This window comes from Mustela nivalis (genome assembly GCF_964662115.1).
Source record: "Mustela nivalis genome assembly, chromosome: 13".
Taxonomy (NCBI): Eukaryota; Metazoa; Chordata; class Mammalia; order Carnivora; family Mustelidae; genus Mustela; species Mustela nivalis.
The window spans coordinates 43589334-43609240 of NC_139032.1; the positions used below are offsets into that span (position 1 = coordinate 43589334).

General features: G+C 41.4%; 1 long non-coding RNA gene across 1 annotated transcript in view; it reads left to right on the forward strand.

Annotated features, from left to right (window-relative positions):
- Positions 1 to 8929: 8929 nt before the first annotated feature.
- Positions 8930 to 19907, forward strand: part of LOC309846455 — a 398332-nt gene continuing 387354 nt past the window's right edge. Inside the window, exon 1 of the long non-coding RNA XR_014301945.1 lies at positions 8930 to 9342. This is a non-coding gene — a long non-coding RNA (uncharacterized lncRNA). The remainder of the gene's footprint in view (positions 9343 to 19907) is intronic.

A 19907-nucleotide genomic window follows, 5' to 3' on the forward strand; every position in this document is an offset into this window, starting at 1 on the left:
AAAAGTTTAAATGTACAATTTAAAGAGGAAAATACATGTTCAAGAAGTTTTGTTATGAGAGAGAGAGACACTATAAATCACAATTATAGTTTTCTCCATCAATTATATTACTGTATTGTTTTCTGCTAAGAATGATGGGCTCATAAACCTAAGGGCATGTGTGGTAGAATTAGATGAGGCAGGATAAAAAACAGTTACGGAACTTTCCTAAATTTTGTCAAGGTCTATAGTAGTCTATGGAACTAGCCTGATTTCCCCTCAACATGGGTGCTGTAATTTATTAGGTTTCATGACTGCTTGAAAGTTGAGAGCCAAATCCATGACTGTGGCTTTTATGAAAACTGAATTTATATTATCTTCATCTCTGACTCTGCTTTAAGGCCATAGTCTTTTTTTGTTTGTTTGTTTCTCGTCTAATTTTTTTTCCAAATGGTAATATCTCTATTGTTCCATTATGAAGTCAATTTCTGCTCTAAGTAACAACATTCAACCAATGTCGGAAAGCAGTGTAGAACCCAAAATATCGCAAGGATCCAGCCCTGACACTTACCTCCTGAGAATGTTAATGTTCTCACCTACCTTTAATTAGGTAGCTTGATATTTTGTTTAAACAAATATCTTTACAAGCTGTCTTAAATTCTTCTGAAATTTTGGTACACACTTTTAAAAAGAGACAAGCCTTAAATAGTCACTTGTGCTAAGCCCCATGTCAGCAAACCAAGATGTAATATCTAATTTAATTGCAGTTTCAGCCTCTACACAGGAATGTAACCTTTTACTAGTCAATCTAGAATTCCCGGGTCAGCACCAGTGAGATAATCTGCCTGACAGACCCTTGCCTTTCCTTAAATGTAAGTGAATTTGCCTGAAATAATCTACTCTTTCTAGGACTTCCTCATCCCACCTCTACCTGCCTATAAAAGCCTTGGCTTTCGTGCAGCTTCTTGGAGCTCTTTTCTATCTGTTAAGACGGGATGCTGTGTGATTCATGAATCATTAAATAGAGCCAGTTAGATGTTCAAACTTTGCTGAATTTGGTTTTAACACCTCCAAATAATGAATAAAGGTGCTTGTAATAGTGTTTTAGAAACTATAGAGCACTGTCACAAGCTTTAGTTCATTTAATCTTATAAATGAAGATCAGCTGTATCTTCTAAAACGTGTATTTTATTGTTGCCAAAAATCTCTTATTTTTGATTTGATTGAATTTTATTTTCTTACCACCGCATTATTTTTTATTTTAATTAAAAAATTTTTTTTTGACCAGTGTATCCAATTCAGAAAAAACCTATGTCATGCTTCAGACTTTATGTTCCCATTCTTCCCAGTGGGTAGTGACATCATTGGTATTTGCGTCTTAGAACAGGAAGGACAACATAAGAATACACAGAACAGTAGAGCAGTTAAAAATATATCAGTCATTACTTGGGGGTCAAAGTAACAATTGCTTTTAAATTCTGTTTCATATTATAATTTGTTTTACTTATGATTCTATGAGGAATTATGTTTACTAAGTTGTTCCTGAAAAGCAAACAAAATCGTGTGTTCCCAGGTATTGTGTGATTCTTCTGGAACTATCCAGAGACTTGATTTTCTGATTTCTTTTTCTAGCAAAACTAAAGGGGATTATGTCCACATATACACTGATATTTCTTTCAGAATAAGCCAAACAGCAGTGGGACTTGCGCTGTTTCCTTTTCTGATGCCTCTAGGGAAACTGAGGATAAATCTTAGTTTGAAAGAAAGAGGTCCATTTTCCTTTTTCATAAACACAGCTTTCAAAAAGAAAAGAAAAGAAAAGGTAGTTCTAATATCCAGTCATAGGCAACAACTGAAAAGTGGAATGTTGCTTGGGTACATAAATGACAGTATTTTGCTTTTGTTACATTGGGTAAAGCAATCTTGTGCCATAGAAACCCAGCTCCTGGGACTTATTTTGGAAGTCTTGTGTCACAGTCAAGAAACTTCAGATGCTGAGTTTGGAATAGTAATATACTTCAGCCCCCAGCTTTCTGGTATGCCTGGTGTGCCTGGGACCAGAGAGAGCATGAAAACAGCTACAGTGCCGGGTGATGTCGTGATGAAGCAAAACATACTAAAACACCCCAAATACTCGGATTTGAAAATGGTATATTCTTTTATATAAGAACAAATCCTTGTAATAAAATGACCAATTAGCTGACTGAGAGCTATCTATGAAACCACTTGCTGCATCACAGTTTAAATCATATGTGGGAGCTCACCATATCAGCATTTGAGAGAAATAAGGTTTCTGATCACTGATATACTCTGATGGGGCTTTACAAAGCTAGTCCAAAGTACAGAATTCCTGTTTGCTCCTCACGGTGCTCACCGATGTGGTTTGCACTAGAATAAGGATTTGATGCAGCTTATCACACATCTGAGGGTCTGTTGTGTGATAGTTGTTGAAGATACAGAACTGACTGCGACAGGATACCATGCTTGCAGAAGGGCTTCTGAAATAATGAGGAACAAATATTTTGGAGATACACATTTCTCACATAAATGTATTTTGTGAAACTTAATGGTGACTTCTGGAAGAACAGGGATTTTTTTTTTTTACTACTTTTACATAGTTTCATAATGGCTAGTACAAAAGGGAAACTGAATATTATTGTTGACAGACTGACTGAATTATGGAAAAATTGTTGCCAAGTTCAGGTAAACAGTTTCTGAGGTCTCCAGAGAGGAGGAAGGGAATTCATGTCTGTTTCTAAATGTAATTTTTTGATTCCTTTATAATCTCTGTTGTCCTTTGCTGTGTTATTTGGACAAATCCTTCAACACATGGAGAAAGAATGACAATTTTTTTGCAAAGACTGTTATTATATAAGATTTTCTGCGTGATAGAACCACACCCAATGGGCCTCACCCAACAGAACTTATATATGTTCCTAGCCTTAGGAATGTTAAGTGTGTTAGATTCGGCCCCTGTTGGGCTGTCATATGACGCAAACAGTGACTCTGAAATGAAGCCATAATATATGGTTTAACCTCTTAACAGTTTGTGATGTCATTTTTTATGTGGTAAGAAAAACAAATGCTGTCACATTTTATATGTGAGACTCCCGCAAGCCAACATGGAGAGATTAAGTGCGCGCATTACTTAACACACTATCATGGCCGCCGCATAAATGGATGCCAGGACACCCCCGCGACCTCAGGCATGCCTCAGCCAGTCAGTCAATGTTACAGAACGGAAAGATAAGTCAGCCGATAAGTCATAACCCTCATGGGACACTGTGCTTTCCCCTCAGAAGGAAGCAGAGGTAACTTAAAATATTTTGATCTGGATGTTAATTCACATAACTCTGTTTATCTGGTTTCAGCTAATCTTTATGCTTTCAATTTAAAAATCCACAAACATGGTAGCTAAAAAGAAAGAAAAATCTGTATGTTCCTCTAAAAGACAGAATTAGACCGGAGATTAAATTAAGGCAGAGAATCAGTAAAACTGCTGGTTTCCAGTGTTTACGTTCTCGAAATATGGTTTTGAGTCATTTTTGTGAGATATAAACATACTACTTTATGTTTCCTATCATTTTTATTATGCACATAATTTAACAGTTTGTAATAGTTGAAGCCACATGTCTCTATGGACTGGAATATTGTTGAAACAGCTTCACTCAAGTGAGGAGACTTTTAACTGTATAATTCAGGTATGTATATTTTCTTTGAACAAAGTGTGTGACATTCAACTTGTCAAAAACGAATATTTTGCTTGACTGAACAGCTTTGCTCTGTGTTTTGCTTGTCTACCGAGGCAAATAATGGCTGACAAGAAGGGCATTTCCAGCTAGTTAAAGAACCAGAAGGGAACGAAGCAGAATTTGAGCCAGTTATCAGAAAATTCCTTTCTTGCTGAATATTTTATAATGTACATGATATACTAACTGGAAATAATTTAGATAAATCTTAACTCTGGCTAATAGAATGGGCACCTCCCCCTTCCTACTGCTTCTAAGTATTTAGTAAGAAACGTAATTTGTGTTCTGGTGGATATTCTGTACCTATTATCTAAATCATTTACTTTTTGTTTTCTCCTTATGGGGAAACTTCGAGGTGCTGATAAGAAACATAGTTAGCTTGATACCAAACTTTATTTTATTTTTTAAAAGAATGAATATAGTTGGAAATTTTTACCTATTCGGGAATTGTTTGGTCTATGAATTTTTATCTGGAGTTTGCCTAGATATTTACCTGATGAGGCAGTTTACCATTCTGTTAGTGGCTTCTGTTCTTTCACTTAACCAGGGCTTTTTCTTTTTCTTTCTGTATTTCTCTTTTTGTCTCTGTCTCCATCTGTCTGTCTGTCTGTCTCTCTTTCTTACCTATTATGTTCCTAGGCCTTTTGTAAATACTGGGATAACAGTCAATAGCATATAATGTCTGTCCTCAAGGAGCTTGCAGTTTGTGTTCTACTCGATGGTTATATTTCCAGGTCAGGTCAGTTGAATGGTGGGAAGTACTAATTCATCCCTTTGTTAATTTAATTTTGATTTTTGTCAAACATGACTTGCTAGGAATTTGGACTGGAAGGCATTGTACCCACATGGTAAACTGCTCTTACAGAATTTACAACCTAGTGGGAACTGAAAGACACATTTTGGTCAATTAGTCACACTAGTAAAAGTATAATTACAAATTGGAATAAATTTTATGAAGGAAAATAATACAGATACATGAGTATATATAAATAAGGAATCCAACCCAGATGTTGGAGGGGCTTAGTAATGAGGTAACCAGATAAAGGGTTGGGGAGGGAAAGGGATGCCCTGGAAAAAATATATTCTAAGAAGTACTATGCCAGTATCTGAGGAATACTCAAGAATGAAAGAATGATTGGACATGCCATATGGTTTTGTGAGGACAAGTCAGAAGAGAACCAAAGATCATTCGTTCGATTTGACCTCATGGATGCAACTGGTGACTGGAACAGTTTCTCTGTCTAAGGTGATGGTGGCTGAATTTTGACTGGAGTGGTCTGAGGATTAAATAGAAAGGGAAGAAGGCAATAAACAGTGTAAATAAATCCTTCAGTAAGTAAGGTCATGAAGAAAAGGTAAGAGGTGGTTGGAGAGTGAATATATTTTTTGTTATACATGGCAGAGGCCGCATTGTATTTAAAGATGGGAGACAGTTTTCAGGGCATTGTTGGATATACCACACACAGAAAGGAAAATTATAGTAAGTTTCCTTCCCAGTGGAAGGCAAGGGGGGAAATGGGGCCAAGAGCTTTATGAAAGGATTGGCCTAGGAAAGAAAACAGAGGTAAACAGATGGCTATGGTTATAAGCAGATTTGGTGGGAAAAGGTAAAGGTGGAAGTTGTTCCCATTTGACTGCTTTGGTTTTCTCTGAAAAGCTGGAGCTCTGCCTATCTGGAAAGAGAGGCAGGTGAAGGAGGAGACAGCTGGAGGTTTGGAGAAAGGACAAGGTTTGAAATAGTCATTATAAGGGGCAGGATGGTACTGGAGTGAAAGGTCCAGGAGGCTCGAGGGGCAGTGTGGAGCCCATTGAGGTTGGAGAGACGATCTGATGATGCCACTTATTTGTCCTATTTTGTGGCTCTCACTTGCAAAGTTTGGCGCTTATGTAGGGCAGAAGCAGATAACTGAGTTTGTTTTGAGTTGGAATGTGAAGAAAACCAAGAGGCGAGGAAGTGGAGGGGACTGGGAAGTATTCTGGAAACGATGGGCTCTGGGGGGAGAAGTATGTTGTATAGAAAAGGACAGGAGCAAAAGAGAGGGCTGAAGAAGGATTTGGGAGGTAGCAAGCAGTCAGTGGAGTAGAAGTGTCCTGGAGATCAACAGGAAGACTGGTCTGTCTCAGAATCTTGTAGTCTGGTGTTCCAATGGAATGCTTCTGAGAGGTCTTACCAGTGATGCCAGAACAAGAGATGTCCTGCTGCAAGTCCCAGATGAAAAGGCTTGTGGCCCAGAGCAGAGGCTCTGGCAATACTGAGGCCAGCGTGAGAAGAAGAGCCAATGGTGGTGGTAGCAGGCGTCTTCAGATAGTCTGTGTGGATTCCAAGACCTGAGGAATGTGGCAGTTCTCAGTCCTTTTGTTACAGTGAGGTTATTAAGATGTTAAGCAAAGACATCTGTTTTAAAACACCCTCCCTGTGTTTTATGCAGTATCAAAGAAACTTGATCTTCAGTAGATAATGATTCCCTCAATTATTTCTTATACTATCAGTAATATTGGTTGGAAATAGTTTAAGAATTTATAGATTTTTGGGTGCCTGGGTGGCTCAGTTGGTTGAGGGACTGCCTTTGGCTCAGGTCATGATCCTGGAGTCCTGGGATCAAGTCCCACATTGGGGTCCCAGCTCAGTGGGGAGTCTGCTTCTCTCTCTGACCCTCTCCCCTCTCATGCTCTCTCACTCTCTCTCTCTCAATTAAATAAAAAAAATCTTTAAAAAAAAGAATGTGGAAGTCTCTCTCTCTCAATTAAATAAAAAAAATCTTAAAAAAAAAGAATGTGGAAGTCAACAAAATCAGACTATTTGTTAACATTGGAGTTTGGTGTTCAAGGATTTGGAGTTGAACCTCTGGTATGGAGATGTTCTACAGAAGTGCCATCTTCACACACAGAACTAATAATGTTTGCCTTCTCTTGTGTGGCTTTCCAAACACCAACTTTGTTCTCTGGTAGCTGGAGTGCCCCTCTGGTAATGGAAGCCTTCATCACCTTGTGGGTGGTTTACAGCAGCATTGTCTTAGCTGGTCTCCCTCCTTTTGGGCTAACTACCCTCTTTACCTTATACTTAACTGGCCCATTAATTTAAATTCCTGTTTCCTTCTGTTACCTCGTTCAAGGCATAGAAGCTCCCCTTCTTTTTCTTTCTTTCTTTTTTATTCTGTCACAAGGAGGTGAGAACAAATTCATAAACTTCTTAAATGAGACAATGGACAAGTCACCTAACTTTTCTGGGCCTTAGTCTGTTCACCTATTTAAAAATAAAAATGTGCCTTTTGAGCTAGATAACCAAGCTCTCTGGGATTGGGATATACAGTTGGGCTAGAGTTCTCTTCCAGTGCCCAAAATACTGTTCCTGTGTGCCCCTCCAGGTCTGGCTCCAATCCCGATAGTATAGCCATTGAGGGTACAGCTCTACCTATCTGGAGGACAGTTTAAAGATTTAATTCAGCTAATGCTGCCTGGTATACCAATGCAGCTTCCCTTTTATCTTCTACCCTGGTGCTTTCCTTTCTCCCACCCCATCATGTTAGGACCACCACCTCACCAAGCAAAGTGCCTTGCCTTTTTTTGCTTAACCTGTGGCTCAAACATCCTAGCAAGACAAGCCATTTGCAATCCTCCACGGAACACTTTCCTATTTCCAGCCTCTGTGGCCTTTGTTCCTTTTTGTGTTTGGTATCTTGTCTTTAAATATCTTACCCTTTCCTCTTTACCAACTGAGGCTGAAAACCTGGCCTATAATCCTTAAGACAAATTTCAAGGTTTTGAACTTCAAGCTTTGACTTTCTGGCATTCTAAGTTCAAAGAGGGATTTTATTTTTTCTTTTTCACCTCTGATTTTTTTGAGAACTCAGGTAATACACAGATAATGAGTAAATAGGTGAATTCTGAGAAGCAGCTCCTTGACTCTTTACCAGTTTAAAAAAAAAAAAAAATCACCCTATTCTGGACGCAAACCCTCATGGTGACACATGTTAAACATTCACTTCCTATAGGCATTTCTACCCTGACTATGCCTCTTGTGGTCAGCAGGCAGTTTGCTTCCAGTCTTTTCATGCAATTAAAATGGGCAAGATCCAAATCTGTCTAGGTCACTCATGGGCTAGGGCGCTTAAGCCCAGCGCTTGTCTTTAAGAATACGTGGCTTGAATGAATGGTTGCTAGGGAGTATGGCGGCGTCTTCATTTTATGCTGGGCTCATCCCAACGCGCGCACGTGGGAACTTCACAAAAGTTGTTTCACGAGCGCTGCGCTGAATCCTCTTATCGTAGAGTTTACTGAAGTGGGGCCAGCTCCCCGCCTCTGTAAGCTCCACTGCCAAGGTTCCGGAGGGGTGGAGTGGCCTGCAAGACGGTTGGGAGAAGGGTGGGGGATTTACTTTCTCATAAATATGCTTTGGGAGACTGGCTCAGGAGCATTAGGTTTTCAGGAAGAAATCAGCCTGGGTCCCAATGGCAAAGAGCTCCAAAGGGCATGAAGTTTGCTTTCTGTTACAGAGAAAGCGTGAAAGCCTCCAGCCTAATTAATAAGAACACGACCCGCAGTGGACAAGGGGGAGAGTGCTCTGGCTTGCCCCAGAAAATCACTGGCACAAGAAGACAAGCGAAGTCAGCTTCACTGAACCCATTTCTTGGGCTCCTTATGGGTGATGCTGGCTCTTGTTTCACTGCGTCCCAACCCAGCTGTGCTGGGGCCCGGGCGCTCTCGAGCGAAGTCCTCTTCCCCCAGACTCAGGTTGCAAAACAGTAACTCCACGGGAGCATCTCTCTGCGTACTCAGAGGATGGGTCTCCACGGGCAACACACCATTATGTTTAGTGCGGCGCATGGTGTGGGGTAGAGTTTCTTAATCATCGCCCCCACATCCCCCGTCCCTTGAGGGCCTTGCGTGGTTTCCAGGGCGGCTGCAGCGCGCCAAGCTCCAGGGACAGCGCGCAGGGAATGGCCCCGGAGACTCGTTCCGGGGAGAGCGCCAGCGTCCGGGGAGAGCCTCTCCCTCTCATCCAGTATTCTCCCGGGGCGGGCAGGGTCGGATTCCACACGCGTCCAAGGTGTGCAGTGCGAGACCCTCCCTTTAAAAAGGATAAATAAATAGAAGCCAGCGCTTAGCCCCGCTCGGGTTTCCCGAAAGGCGCACGCAGTCGCTGCCGGGGCGGCTGGGTGTCTGCGCTCCCCGCCTTTGCTGGGCTGACACAGGAGGGGAGGAGCAGGAGCCGGAGGGGGTGCCGGGGGGGGGGGGGTTGGAGCGCAAACCATCCCGAGCCAAGACAAGCAGCACATTCACAAATAACGCCCCCGCCCCCAGCGCACGCGCTCCCATTCAAAGCAGCGGGGCTCGGCGGCCGCAGGGCGGCTCAGAGGACGCGCGGCCGAGCGGAGCGCAGCGCAGCCCAGCCCAACCTAGCCCAGCCCCACAGGCGCACGCCCCAGTCCGCCCGCCGGCTGCCGAACCCTGCAGTCCGCGCGGGAGGCGGCTGCCGCTTCTAGGGAGGGGTCTCGCCCGGACTCCCCTCCCTCCCCGCCGGGGGACCATGGCACGGCCGGCTGCGCCCTGGCACTCGAGGCTCCTGGCTCACATCCTCGGCGGCACCTGGTGCCTGCTCTACGTCGCCGGACAGGTGAGGCGGTCTGCGCGTCTGGCGTTCCTCCCCACCCTCCCAAGACTTCTGGCTAAAGCGGCGAGAGCTGTAGCCGGGGCTTGTCCCGGGACTGTGCCGCCACCCCAGCGAGGACAGGTGGCACGGGTTAGGGCTAAGGCGGCCTCTCGTGGCGAGCTCCGGGCTGCCCGGGTCAAATCCTGCGCCGAGCCTCAGCCCAGCTTCCTGCGGGGTGTCCCGGCGTCCCGCTCGCGCCCGGGTCCTGCCTCCGGCGGGACAGAGTCAGCGGGAGGAGACGGCGCCTGAGCCAGGGTACGGTCCTCTTCCAGGGAGTCCGCGACCCCGCACCTCTTCCGGACAGTCCTTCGCGAAGACCCTTCTTGCAGATCGAGGCTCGGGCGGTGCGGGGGAGGCTCGGCCTCCGGGACACTCCTCCTCACTTCCGTCCTTCCCGGGACCAGTGAACTTCTGACATCCTAGTCCTAGGGCCACCTGCGTCCGAGTGGCGGGGGCGGAGCGTTGTAAGGTGTGCAGTCCAGCGGGGCTCTTGGAGCCTTTGCGGTGGAGAAAAGGAGGTGCTGGACGGCGCTCTGGGACTCGTCCTCACCACACCCCCTCGAATGCTCCTATGTTTTTTTCTGGAGCTAGAAGGGCGTAGGAATTGGGGCGTTCTCCGGAGTGGGTGGCTCAGGTCCCAAGGCAGAGCAGAAGGGCCCTGGGAGAGTGTTGGATTCACAGTCTGCTCAGGGTTCTGGTTTGTTACTGCAAGACCCCAGAGGGAGATGCTTAGGAAAGGGGTCAGGGGCCAGTCAAACCTCTGATGCACGTGGTGTCTTTGGCATTAACAGTTTCCAGAGTCAGGTAACTTTGATCAAAACTCACGAGTTGGGCAGTTTGTACCTAATGTAGCCTACATAGATTCCCTTTTTCACGGGATTACTTGGGTAATTCTGGGAAAATGCCCAAACACTCTTGGCTGGAATAATCGCCAGATAGCCTCCCTTTCCTCTGTTTTGCTTATGGAGATTTGTCCAAATCATGAGGAGGGGTGTGTGTGTGTGCATTTCCTTCCCTCGCTTTTACTTAACGTTTTGAAACTTGTTTCCGGTCTCTCTCTTAATGGTCATTTTGATGGCAGTGGTGAGCTTTTAGAGGCTGAGTGTACCCGACAATGGTGGTTGAGAAGAAAAAGGAGCTGGCTAGAACCCGAGCAGGGAACACCCTAATAAACCAGAGAAATTTTCAACAAGGAACACCTGCCTAGATTGGAATATGAAAAACCATTGCAAAGCTCCTCTTAATGATTAGCAAGTTTCTTTGCCAATAGGCTTTGCTCCATGGCAAGTCTTCTCAGAGGTGACTGCACTTTAGGATTGCCCAAGGGAGCTCTTGAAACTCCCCGAGTTCAGCCACACCTCAGCTGGATTACATCAGAACGCTTCAGGGTTGGGGAGGTGAAGTTTCGGGGTCAGAATTTATGTGGCTCCCAGGTGATTCCGTTGTGTAGTTGGGTTAGAAACAGCTGTGTAAAAATGACCTGCCTCCCAGTGACCTGTTCTGACAGAATCTTGACCCCAAAAGGAAAGTCAAAGGAGATCAGGAAAGGGCCTAAGAGAGGCTGAGGTGAGAGCCTTAAGGTCTAGCATCCCGTCCTGTCTGCATCTCTGTCATTTTGGTCAAGGCCCTTGACCTTCCATTTCCTTTTCTGCAAAATGAGGGTGTTGGTCCATGTTCTCCAAGGTACTACCAGCCCCGCTAACAGGCACGTTGACACCTAAGCCAAACCAAGACAGAAAGCCTTCTGTCTTACTTCGATGTCATCGCAGGGGCAATAATTCAACCTTATCCTTGAGATTTTGGTAACTTATCTGATAATTGAACCCAGCAAAGATGGCAAAGCACGTGCTAAGAGGCATATCATAGGATTTGTGTGTTCCGGAGAAACTGATTTTTCCTAGCATTACATACCTGTTCTTCCTTGCTCCACTTCTCAACCAACTTTCTTCTGGATAAAGATGATAGAAGCAGATTTGAGCCTTTTGTGTGTGTTGGAACCAGTTTATTGTTCAATTCCTAGTGAGTTTTTCTTGTTGCATTCGGCAGGGCTGCTCTCCACATGTGAGAAGCCTGACGAAACTTGTCATCGAAGGGATAGAGAAGAGTTTAAAGTGGTAGCTGGGTTCTGTATCCTGGCGGAACACAGTCCCCTGTAGAATTAACCTGGGTGATGGGCAGACACAGCTAGTCTTGGAACATGGCTTAATGTCCTCACTTAACCACACGGGCATTATTTCTAATCAGTGAATTAAGCAGACCAGAAAGTTGAGGTTATTTAATATCAAGAAGAAATCATTCTATAAACCATAGCCAATGCCAAATGATTTGAACATTGTTTGGAATGTATACATTCTTTAAGCTATTTTTAAATCAAAGCCCTCAGTACACAAAAGCATGACTATCCGAGTTACCAGAGCTCTCTGTGTATATATCATAGCCCTAGTAGAAGGAGGGTCTGTGTTCAAGAGTTTCTGGCTACCTGAGCCCTATTTCCCCAAAGTCCAAAGAACAATCTTAATGCAAATAAAATTATTTCAAACACCAGCGTTTCCCCATTTTTTCTTGCCGAATATCTGCTTTTAAGGGGTTGTTTTCCTTTGCTTCTGTTCTAAGGGAATTACTAACTGGCAAGATAATTTTCTTTCCCTGTGTAATTGGAAGGTAGTTCACTCTAGGCTCTTCTGAAACTGATTATTTTACTGATATCAATTTCATTTCATCAGCTGAATCCAAATTCATCCCATTGCTCAAATTGCTCCCAGGTAAGGAAGTAGATAATTAATGGTTTAAATCAGTAGGGGTTATCAACTACTTAATGGTTTCTACAACCCATCTGTGGCAAGCCACTGTAAAAATAAACAAGGTTGTGGAGAAGGTTGTGGCTAGATCTGCACAAGTCCATTACTATGGCTTAAAAATGTCACTTAGTAGCAGTTTATGTTCTTTTGTTGGCGTATGAGTGATAGCGCATTCAAACATTAAAATGGAACATTTTCACTTACTATGGTATTCTAAATTGCATCTTTGTTAGGAATTCAGTAATGAAGTAAATAGTTACAGGGTGGCTAGAAAGAATTTGTGCCTTTAAGAGCAGCTGATTTTCAACTAAAAACCTTAAAGGAAAGTCTTTCTTGTCTCTTTTGTTATCCTCTTGTAGCTCTTGCTCTTGTTTTATTTTTATTTACATTTTTACCAGGATGATTCTGCATGATTTAAAAACAAACAAACAAACAAAAAACAACACAACAATTACAGGCTTATAAGAAAACACAGCAAATTTTTATTCCACTCTTTCTCCTCACCTCAGATCTCATGGCCCCGAAGTGACTTTTTTGTTAGGTTTGTATTATTTTGAGTTATCATTAACATACAATAAACTGCACATACTAAAAGTATGCAATTTTAAGTTCTGACATATGCATACACCCAGGACATCATCACCCCAAGGGGTCCTCATTACCTTTGGCAGTCCCTCCGTGCCGCCCTTCCTCGTACCCAAAATCACCAGGCAAACTGTGATATGCTTTGTGTAAATATAGATTTGCATTTTCTAGAATTTTATGCTAATGTAATCATACAGTAGCAACCCTCTTCCCCAATTCTCTTGACCTGGCTTTTTTGCACTTAGTCTAATGATCTGGAGATTGTCCATGCTGTGTTCCTGAGTGGTGCTAAGTCGCATGTATATACCATAGTTTGTCACCCAAAGGCTTTCACCTGCAGTTGGGCAATGTGTTTCCAATTTTTAGCTGTCACAAAGTTGTTATGAAGATTCATATGTAAGTCTTTGTTTGGACCTGCGCTTTCATCTGTCTTAGGTAGATACCTGGGAATGGAACGGCTGAACTATTGGTAGGTGTATGTTTATGTTTTTAGGAAAATGTCAATTTTGCAGAAGGTTGTACCATTTTCCATTCTTACTAGTACTATGTACGAGTTCCAGTTTCTCTGCCTCCTTGCCAACACCATGACCATGAAGTCAGTCTTGCATTTTAGCTTTGCAAGAAGGTATAGTAGGAGCTTGGGTTTGAATTTGCAGTTCCCTAATGATAAATGATGATGAACATTTTCTCATGGGTTTATTTAAAATCCATGTATCTTCTCTGGTAAAATTTCTATTCAACCATTTTGCTCATTTCTTACTGTGTTGTTTTCACACTGAATTCTGAGAGTTGTTTATATATTGTGGCTATCAGTCTTTTATCAGTGAATCATTTGCAGATATTCTCTCCCAGTCTGTGGCTTGTCTTTGTTTTCTTTCTTGACTGTGTTTTTGATGGACAGAAGTTTTAATTTTGATGAAGCAGAAGTTATTACATCGTGTCTTGGTAGATTGCATGTTTCTTCTTGTTTTAAAGAAATACTCGCTTAACCTAAGGTCATGGAGGTTTTACCCCAGAAATCTGTGGTTTTATGTCTTACATTAGTTCTATGTTCCATTTTGAGTTAATTTTTGTATGTGGTACAAGATGACCCAAGTTCACTTTTTTTTGTCTATGTCATTTCAATTGTTCTAGCATGATTTTTAAAAAAACTTACTTATTTTAGAGAGAGAGAATGAGTGTGCACAGGCGGGAGGGTGGGGCAGAAGGAGAGAATCTCAAGTGACTCCTGCTGAGTGAGGAACCGAGTCGGGGCTCCATCTCAGCACCCTGAGATCATGACCTGCGTGGACATGAAGAGTCAGCTGCTAAACCGACTGAGCCACCCAGATGCCGCTCTAGCATGATATTTTTCAAAGGCTTTCCTTTCTCCACTAAATTGCCTTTGCAGTTCTCTGGAAAATCAGTTGTCCATATACAAGCAGGTCTGTCTTTTGGATTCTCTATTCTGGGGAACTATGTCTTTCGTGCCGTGTTAGTACGACACTATCTTTAATACTTTACAGTAAGTCTGGAACTGAGAAAGCATGATTTTTCTATCTTTGTCCTTCATTCTCAAGAATGTTAACCCTGTCTGAATTTGAGAATCAACTTGCCAATTAAAAAAAACATGCAGGGAGGGGTGCCTGGGTGGCTCAGTGGGTTAAGCCTCTGCCTTCGGCTCGGGTCATGGTCTCAGGGTTCTGGGATCAAGCCCCGCATCGGGCTCTCTGCTCAGCGGGGAGCCTGCTTCCTCCTCTCTCTCTGCCTGCCTGTCTGCCTATTTGTGATCTCTATCTGTCAAATAAATAAATAAAATCTTTTAAAAAAAATACATGCAGGGATTTGATTTGGCGTTATGAGGGAATTAGCCTCCTAACAATATTCAATTTTACGATCTTTCTCTACCTATTTCAGTCTTTAATTTCTCTAAGCAGTATCTGGTAGTTTTCTGTGTACAGATCTTACATATTTTTTGTCAAATTATACTAAGTATTCCACATTTTTGGTTCTCTTTTAAATGGCACTGTTTCTAAAAAATTGTGCCTGATTATTCCTTATTAGTATATAAAAACAATTGATTTTGGCATAGTCTGCAACATTACCAAACCTGCTTATTAGTTACAGTAGTTTTTTGTCAGACTTTCTGCACCTAGGGTCATGTCATGAAAATAAAGACCCTTCTTCCTCACCAATATGGATATTTTCAATGTCTTGTTTAATAACACTGCCTTTTCCTGATTTTAGGAAAAAGAATTTGATGTTTTACTATTAATTATTATGTTCGGTGTAAGTTTTTTGTAGATGCCCTTTATCAGGTTGGAGGAAGTTCTTTTTATTCTTCTATTTGCTGAGAGCTTTTATTAGAAATGAATGTTGGATTTTTATCAGATGCTTTTTCTGCATCTCATTAGCACATGGATTTTCCTTTGTCATTTGTTAATATGGCAAATTACATTGATTTTTCATGTGTTAACCACCTTGCGTTCTTGGGAAAACTTGGTTTGGTGATTAGTATATTATCTTCTCTAAAAATATTGTTAGGGGTGCCAGGGTGGCATAGCTGGTTCAGTTTCCAACTCTTGATTTCAGCTCAGGTCATGATCTCAGGGTCCTGAGATTGAGCCTCGCGTCCAGCTCTATGCTCAGGGGGCGTCTGCTTGGGGTTTTCTATTTCTCTTTCCCTCTGCCCCTCTGTGCCCCACTTAATCTCTTTCTCTCTCTAAAAAGAAAAAAAAATGTTAGATTCAGTTTACTAAGCTTTGATTCACATATTTGCATCTATGTCCATGGAAGATACTGGTCTGTAGTTTTCTTGTGATGTCTTTGTTTTTAGTATCAATGTAATGCTGATCTCCTAGAATAAGTTGGAAAATATTCCTTCTTCAATTTTCTGGAAGAGCTTGTGTCTGATTTCTTCATTAAATGTTTTGTAGAATTCAACAGGGAAGCCACCTGGATTTGGAGTTGGCTTACTTAGTATAAAGATTAACCACAAATTTAAATTCTTGAATAGAGGGCTCTCCAGGTAATCTATTTTATCTTGAGTTAGCTTTAGTAGTTTTTTTTTCATAAATTTGTCTATTTCGTCTAAGTTGTTGAATTTATTGGCATAAAGTAGTTCATAATGCTCCCTTATTTTTAAAATAGCATTATAACATGGAGTTATATCTTCTATTATTCCTGATAATGGTTATTTATGTATTCTTTCTTTTTTCCTGATCAATCTGCTTAGTGGCTTTTTAATTTTATAGATGTTCTTAAAGAACCAGCTTTGGTTTCACAGATTTTCTCTATTGTTTTCTATTTTACTCCTTCCTTCTCTTATCTTTATTATATATATTTTTCTGTTTTGTGTTTTCTTTGGTCCTATTTTCCTAGTTTTATTAGGTGGATAGTAGGGCCACTGATAGGAGACTTTCTATGTTTTCAAATATGGGTGTGTAGTGATCTAAATTTTTCTTTGGTGCTAAATGTGTTTTCATTTTTCTTTAGTTCAAAATATTTTCTAATTTCTCTTTGGTTTCTTCTTTGACTTACATGTATTTTTTTAAATTAAATTTAATTTTTTTCAGTGTTCCAAAATTCATTGTTTATGACTCATGTATATTTTGAAGTGAGTTGTTTAGTTTCCAAATATTTGGAGATTTTCGAGGTATCATTGTTAACAATTTCTCATTTCAGTATGGTCAGAGAACACACCTGATATAACTTGGATCCTTTTAGGTTTATTGGCAGTTGTTTTATGGCCCAGAATATGGTCTGTGTTGGTAAATGTTTTATGTTTATTCATAAAGAATTAATCTTTCTACAGATTTGGGTCTTCTAAATTTCCCTAATCAGTCTAGATGGGGTTGGGTGGACTGCTCTATCAATGTCAACCAGATCAAGCTGATTGGGAGTATATTCTGTATCTTTACTGATTTCTACATATTTAGTGTATCAGTTATTTGGAGAGGGATATTGCAGTCTCCATCTGATAGTGTGGATTTTTCTATTTCTTCTTATGGTTCTATCAGTTTTTATTTTGTTTATTTTGAAGCTCTATAATTGGGCGCATAAACATTTAGGATTATTTTGTCTTTTTGGTCAGTTGGCCCCCTTTTCATTAATGAATGACCTTTCTAGCCCTAGAAATAGACTGTGCTCTAAAATCACTTTGCTTTTGGCTATGTTCATATTAGATAACTATTTTTAGTTCTTTGAGATTTTTCATAGACTGGTCACCTCCATAGTTCTTACACCGTTAATGTGATTTTTCATATTCCGTTAGAATCCCATTATGGTTTGATTTCTTCATTCTATTTTATATTCTATTTTCATCATTCTTGCATGATCTTTTATTACATTTTACATTTTTTTTAATGTGACAAGTCAACATTAATAAACTGGAATGATTGGTATTAATGGTCAGTACTAGTGGTCAGCATTAATATATGGGAGTGGGTTCAGTGGGCCAAGTAGTATATTATTATTCTATTTTTTTCTGGTATGTTTCCTTTTTTAAAAACCAGTTTTATTGAGCTATAACTAACATATCACAGAGCTTGTCCATTTCAAGTATACAACTTGGTGGATTTTAAAATTATATTGGCAATAATAAATTTTAGGCAACCATCCCCGAGTCAATTTTAGAAATTCTTGTCAACTCAAAAGAAACTTTGTACCCTTTAACTATCACCCCTACTTTTCATCCACCCCTTTGTACCCCAAGCAGCCAACCATCTATTTTCTTCCTCTGTAGATTTCGTTACTCTGGATTTTCCTATGAATGAAATCACATCGTACATAAAACTTGGGGACTGGCTTCTTTCCCTTATCATATTTTCACTGTTCATCCAAGCGGTGGCATTTATCAGCCCTTTATTCCTTGATAGTCAAAAAATATTCTACTCTATACAGATACCATATTTTGTTTATCCATTTGTCTGTGGCTAGACATTTGGGTTGTTTCTCCCTTTTGGCACTGAGGGCTAATGCTGCTAAGAGCATACGCATGCAAGATTCTGTGTGGATATGTTTTCATTTCTCTTAGGAAAATATTTCAGGCTTCATGGATATGCTGTCTTTGTCGCCACCCCCTCAACTCTGCCACTGCTGCAGGAAAGCAGCCACAGACAATATTATAAATGAATGAACCTGTTTGTGTTCCAGTAAACTATTTACCCAAATGGACAATGGGCCAGATTCGGACCATGGACCGCGAAAGGCCAGTGACTGAGTCAGAGTCTCATGATGCTGTGATTTGGCCTGGGCTATTTGAATTCAGCGTGCCAGGCTTTCCACGGATCCTGAATAGGTCAATGCCCTTCCCTTTGGGGAACGTTTATTTTCACGTTTCTTTGATAATTTCCTTCCTGGCCCCTTATGTGTTTGCTTTTTGTGGAACTCCTGTTAATTAGTAAATCTTCTGGATCAACCATCTATGTTTTAAAAACCTTTTCTCTTTTCTTTATTGTTACTTTTTCTTATGCTTGCTTTTTTTTTTTTTTTTAAGATTTTATTTATTTAGTACAGAGAGAGAGAGAGAGCATGTACAAGCAGGGGGAGAGGCAGAGGGAGAGGAAGAAGCAGGCTCCTCACTGAGCAGGGAGCCCGACGTGGGACTCCATCCCAGGATCCTGGGATTGAGACCTGAGCCAAAGGCAAGCACTTAAGCAACTGAGCTGCCCAGGTGCCCCCCTTTTTTTAATACTTTCTAAGAATTTTCTCAATTTTATTTTTCAACGGAGTTGTGGTTTAGGTAATTTCAACTGGTATCTGTTGTTGTAGCTGAAACTTCACCCCCCCCACACACCTTCTTGCAGCACCAGTTGCCTCCAAGTTTGAAGCCTTTCTGGAGTTTCACAGCCCGTGCGGTCTTCCTTCTCATCACTTTATCCCTTTACAAGCACAATTCTGTTAAGTCGGTAACAATTCTTCTATCCATTTCCCATATCCCCAAAACTTACTGACATCTTTTGTCTGCTGTTGATGCCTCTCCAGTTCTCTCATCATCTTTATTGTTATTTTAGAAGACATTTGGGAGGGAAGAGAGAAAAATAAGGTGTTCCATCTACCGTGTTTAACTGAAAGTTTAACTGAAATAGTTAACTGCAACTATTTTTCCTCTTTCATTATATCTATTTTCCTGTCCAGATTCATCTCCAAATCCCAGTAGAGCTCATTTTGGTCATTGTGCCCATTTTTAAAAGACTCCTGCATTTTCCCAGTGTACGTAAAACTTTGGTCAGTGTTGCAGAAAAGATCATGGACCTGAGTTCTAAAGAGGCAGGTGCTAGTTCCAGATTTACTAAGTGCGTATGTAACTAGGAGTTAGACTTCTTCCGGGAAGGGCATCAGTGCCGCCTGCTTGCTAATTGCGGAGCATGATCATAGGTTCTCTCTCCATTTCCATGTTTGTGTTTTAGTTTTTTCATCTTTGAACAAGTATTTATTGTCCCTTTGCTGCTTAAGTGTATATAGAATGGTCACACCTATTGGCTTACGGATCCAGCACAGAAATATTTTATTGTTTTGCAAATTTTGATGTTTGGAGAGAGTTTTACGAGAAAACATGGAGTTAACATGCTGTAAAGATCTGGCCTTAAAATATCCCATGTGGTATTAGCATGTGTTCTCTACGGCGTGATTGGGCTTGGACTCTCTTGAGGCAGAGCACAGTGACAAGGTGTAACAAACAGGGAAATCGTGTTCAGTAGTTAGTAATAGCCCAATGGTTTTAATAATTGATTTTACACTGGGATGAACTCTAGAGCATGATGCATTTTTGGGGGGGTGGATAGAAAGAGTCATGTTGGAGCTACTTGTTTTCAGCTCTGCTCGTGACTATGGGCTCACATAGCCAGAAGACTCAGGGATTCTTCAGTATTATTTATGGGTCACAAACTTCATCGTGCATTGGTCAGTTCGGCTGTTATCACTCAATTCCAAAGGTCCCCAAAGTCTAGAGCCAAGAAGCTAAAAATCGAGGAAGCTATAACTGCAGATTCCTGGACCTCACTCTCAGATTCGCATTTAGTGGGAAAAGGATGGGTCCTAGGAGTCTGCATTTGTGGGGGACCCTGTCCCCCTCACGCACATACCCACAGAGGATTCGCACATAGTTAGGCCAGAGATCATATTTTGGGAAACACTGATTCGATCTCTCTTATTTATGGATGCGAG